Below are 4958 nucleotides of genomic sequence, written 5' to 3'. Positions count from 1 at the left end.
GCCTGTGAGGCTCCGGGGATGGGACAGGGGGGGCACGGGGGGAAAAGCACGGGGCCCCCATGGCACCCGGGGGGCAAATCGGGTGGGATCCTGCCCCACGGGGTGCGGGAGGTGGACGATGGCAAGGAGAGGGCGGTGGGAGCGGGATGCTCTGCTAAAAGGGGTGGCCGAAGCAAAATCCTGCTCTGCCCCTTGGTGTTTTGCAGCTGAAGCGCGGCCCGGCCCGTGTCGGGTTTGTCACTGACTGAGTGCCAGGGGAGACCCCTCCGACTTCACCTACGGGACTTTGGCTGTTGGCTCTGCTGCTTGGTTCCCGCTGGAACAACCCCTCGCTTCTCACCGCACACACGCAACGGCCCCGCCGGCGCCCGCAAGCACCCCACCGCCGTCCCCACCTGCCGGGCCCCCTTCCTCTGCATGAACGACGACAAGAGACACCGCGAACCTAAACCTCAGCATCTGGCGCCTGCCGGGGCAAAAGCCTCCCCCCCGGGCTGCATGGCATTTCTGGCCCCCCCACGGCCCCGCAGCCCGGCACGTCCCTTGGACTGGGATAGGACTCGTCGTCCGCCTCCATCCCTGTCTCCGCTGGGAGCTCCCCGAGGAAGAGGAGGGCGCGGGGGCAGCTTGGAGCCACCCTGTGCCGCAGCCCCCCTGTGTACCTGTGGATTTTGCCTTGCTGCTATCGAGGTCCTCGCCCGCCGCCGGGGCTTCCACTCCCTCCCGGCAGCCTCAGCCGGGGAACTTGGGTTTAAACCGTTGGCAAAAAGTTCAGCGTCCATGCGCCCCGAGTGAGGAGGGCTGTGTGTGCGTGGAGGGGTGAGTAAAGGCAACCCGGCGTTTTCCTTCCCGAGGAGCGTGGGCCGGCTCCTTCCCAGGAGGGTAAGTAGGTTTGCACCCTGGCGAGCTGAGCAGGGCTGCTCGCCCTCCTTCCTCCCTTCTCCCCTGGGAGCAGGGACCAGCAAATCTGGGAGGAGAAAGGCGACTGCACCCCAGGGCTTGGCTCTCCCAGCCCTGCCGGAGGGCTTGGGGCACCCGCATTGCCCCCACGCCCTCCTCCCGTCCCTCCGGACCCCTGACCCCAGCCCCTCGCATGCAGCACCCGCAGCTCCCCGCGGCACAAAGGCCGGGGCAGCTGAGCTGGCCACCGATTCGAGACGCAATCCGCCATCGCCCACACGACACCTTCCAGCGAAGATGAGGAATGCAAGCTTTAGTAACAAAACTCTGCAGAAATCTGGTCGTGCTTCGAAGAAACAAACAAGCCTTTAGCTATCTTCTACTTTGAGCGCATGCCTTTTTATAGGAAAAAAGAAAACGACCTACCGTGTATTTCGTAACTTGATTTGGAGTATTTGCTGAAATGGATCTTTATGTAATAACTAGAAACGTTCAACTGTTTAGGGTGGGGGGGTGGGGGGGATTTTCGGGGGTTGCTGTTTTTCGTTGCGTTTACATTTGGAGAGGGGTTGCATTGCTGTGCTGCTCCCACCGGGGCTGCCAGCACCGGGGCACCCATGTCCCCAGGGCACCCACGTCCCTGGGGCACCTGCAGGGCTGCCTGCAGGGCAAACCAGGCGTCGGGGGCTCTTTGGAGCCACCAGGATGTGTTTTTCAGGATGGAAAGCAGGGCCAGGAAGGGGGATTTTGGTCTCGCCCCTTTGCTGTCAGGTCTGAGAGGCGCGAGGGCGGAGGTTTTTCCGGCAACCCTTCCGTTTCTGGATCTCTTTTTCCGATGGAAGCTCTTTGCTCGTTGGCGTGGGGCTCCTGCAGCGCCGCTGCCCCGGGGACTTTCTAGCTGCACTCTCTTCATCTGCATGGCGTTTAACTTTCTAGACGGTGCGTGTGTTGAAAAACAAAGAAATGAACAACAACAAAAAAAAAACAACGCTTGTTTTGGACATAAAAAAAAAGGAAAAAAAGAAAAAAAAAGGAAATGTTTTCTCCATGTAAATTCTGAGCGTGTATTTTGCCTTTTCTGTGGTTTTGAATGCTTTGCTCTCTGTCTAGGCAGAGATGGCTGCCTCGTGTAATGCAGCCACGTCCTTGCAGACTACAAAAATATTTTCCCACTGGATGGAGGGGCAGAAACCCAAAGCGTTGGGGCAGTGAGAGGCTGAGAGAGGTGTTGGCCATGTTCCGCCATGCCAGGGCTGCGATCGTTGCTGGCAGTGTCCCCCATGGGTGCAAACGTGTCCGTGTGCCCTTGGTGGACCTGTGCTGGTTGACCACGGACCCAGACTGGCTTGCACGAGTTGCCCCCTAAAGCAGGGAAATCCATTCAGAGAGAGGATTAGCTTTTAAGGTAGAGTTGGGGTGTTTTTACAGACCCGTTTTTCTTCCTGTAGTCGCGTAGTGCTGATTTTTTTTTTCATTTTTAAAGGAAGGACTAGGCTCTTTCACAGTCCTCTCTCCTCCTCTCCAGCGTGGCGAGTGCCTCATCCACCTCCCAACGTTGGGAGCATTTCGGGGATGGATGTGAGAGGAAGGAGGAGGCCACGGCAGGGCTCTGCGTAGGGGCCGTGGGGCTCAGCCTGGCTTTGGAGCTGCTGGCAGAAAAAAGGGCTGGGCTGGGGATGCAGCGGGGTGTGCTGGGGTGACAGGTGAGATGCTGGGGTAGGCACGATCTCCTTTCTTTGAGCCCTCTTTGGGTGGTCACTGCTAGAGAAGAACATCTTGTGTTCCAGGGAGGCTTTGAGCTGTCTTCTTGGAGATTGTTTCTCCTCCGTGAGGCTCCCCTAATGTCATCTCTCCAGGGACAGATTATTTTGGAGGCATCTGGATGTCCTTGCAACACCCAAAATGCTCCTGATCCTTCAAAGGGAAGCAGAGTCTGGGGTTTCAACTCTTTCCAGTCTTCCAGTCGAGCTGAAGCCTGACCAAGGAAGACCCAACTTCCCAACCTGCCTGATGTGGCAGTGTTAAGCACCTGCACTTTAGGGGTCTGTTCTGCTTGGTTTCTCTCCCCACCTTGCCCTGGTCCTCCAGAGCAGGTTTCTGTATCCCCAACGCATCTCCAAACGAGCACCGATAAACCAACCCCCTTTTCTTTTAGTAGCCATGGTGAAACACCTCCTGTCTGTCTTCCTTTGCGTTTCCTGATTTTGCCAGAACTTGCAGGAAAAACGAAAAAAAAATATAATTAAATATTCATCAACTGAGCAAGGGCTGCTGCGGCTGCAGCTGCTGCTGCCACCATCCCTGGTGCCAGCCTCGCTCCCTCGTGCCGCCCCAGCAGCCCCACCACTGCTCTGCCACCTGGCGATGACAAGGACCAGGGGATGTTCCCGATAAGCAATAGGATGAGGCCACCTTCCTGAGATGGAGTTCACCACCACGGGCCTCCTGTTCCCACCGTCCTCAAGGATGAAGGTCGTGCTGCGGCACCGTTATCTCCACGGCCTGATGGGCCTGGCCAGCTGGGGCAACCTAAATTCAGAAGTTCTCCAAAACAATCACCTCTGCTGTCTCACAGGCCACAGAATTTATCAGTGTGAGTGCTTGCCACGGTGGTCTCAAGCTCCCAGAGCCGTTGGTAGGGTTGGGAGCTGCCCCTTTTCTGTTCCTGACCACCAGGCCCAGCTGCAGCGTCTTCATTTCTCAGGTCTTGCTGGAAGGAGAGAGGCCACTCCAGGGCCTCTGCTCTTTGCTGGAGGTGAGCAAGCGCTCTGCTCCACACCCCAGCCAGGCACGAGCTGTCTTCCCCCTTCCCGAATAAATGTTCCATCCACCAGACCCCAAACCTGGCTCCTCTCCCTTTGCCCCCATGAATTCCTGATCCTATGGAGACCCACAGGTTGGAGCTGGCCGCACTCGCCTCCCCTGGAGGACCAGCCAACAGCGGGGTCATGTCTGAGAGCCCCATGGACCAAGCAGAAAACCCCATAACCATCTCCTCTGATCACCCCAGGAGCTGGGCTAAGCCTTTATGGCCACCGTGGGACATCTCATGGCCTGCAGAGCTCTTTTGGGGTGAGCATCATGCTCCCAAATCTTGCCACTCTCCGTTCCCAAAGGTGCAGGTCCCAGCCCCTCCACACCACACAGGGAAACCCAGACTTGGGCAGACCATGGGCACATCAGAGGAGGGGACGGTGGCCCCCATGTCACTTGTCCCCAGAGGCCACCCAGCAGCTCCCTGCCCCCCGGCTGTGTCCTTCCCTCCTGTGGGATGACAGGGAGCGGGAGAGGGGGCGTGGAGGGGGCTATACGGAGCGGCTCCTTCCTTCTTTGGGTTGTTGTCCCTTTTTTCTAACTGTTGCACAATTTTAGGGCTTTTGTAACATTTTTTGGATGAGCAGGGAAAATGTTAACAGTGGTTTAAGAAAAAAAGAAAAACGAGATCTGTCTCTCTTATATAATATATATATAATATAAATATACATACAGGAATTCTCTATGGAAATATTTATTTAAGATGATTGCAAAAAATAATAATAATGTATTATAATTCAGAGTATACCAAGCTTTGTCAAGTAACAAACCCCAGGCCCCGGGGAGGTGCAGCCGCCTGTCCCCTCATGCCTGGGGGGCCGTGTGGCTGCAGCTGAAGCCTTCGTCTTTTTGCAAGCGCCCTCGATCCGTCGAGCGGCGTGTGTCGGGTTCAGCGGGCCGGTGTCGGGGTGGGGATGGTTTTTTTCTGTTTCCTTTTCCTTTCTTTTCGGCACCTGCGGCTGTGAACAGGAGGCTCACTGCTCCGCTCGGATGCTGGAGGCGGGGAGGGCGGCGGGGAGGAGGGGGGCACCCGGGTGCGGGAGGGAAGGGCGATTGTCGGTTTTATTCTTGGTGTTCAAGTGCAATAAATAGCTAACAACTTCTGAGCATGGAAACGGGTGGTTCTCCCTCACTGCAGTGCCCCGGCCCCGCCTGGCTCCGCAGCCTCCCTCCGGGGCAGCGCTGCCGGCCTAGAAGGCCTCGAGGCCCGGAGCAAGCCTCGGGTGGAGGCTGAAGGCAGCCGG

Source organism: Cygnus atratus, chromosome 14 (assembly GCF_013377495.2).
Source record: "Cygnus atratus isolate AKBS03 ecotype Queensland, Australia chromosome 14, CAtr_DNAZoo_HiC_assembly, whole genome shotgun sequence".
NCBI lineage: Eukaryota > Metazoa > Chordata > Aves > Anseriformes > Anatidae > Cygnus > Cygnus atratus.
The sequence above is the reverse complement of the archived record's forward strand: the minus strand, read 5'-3'. Positions refer to the sequence as shown.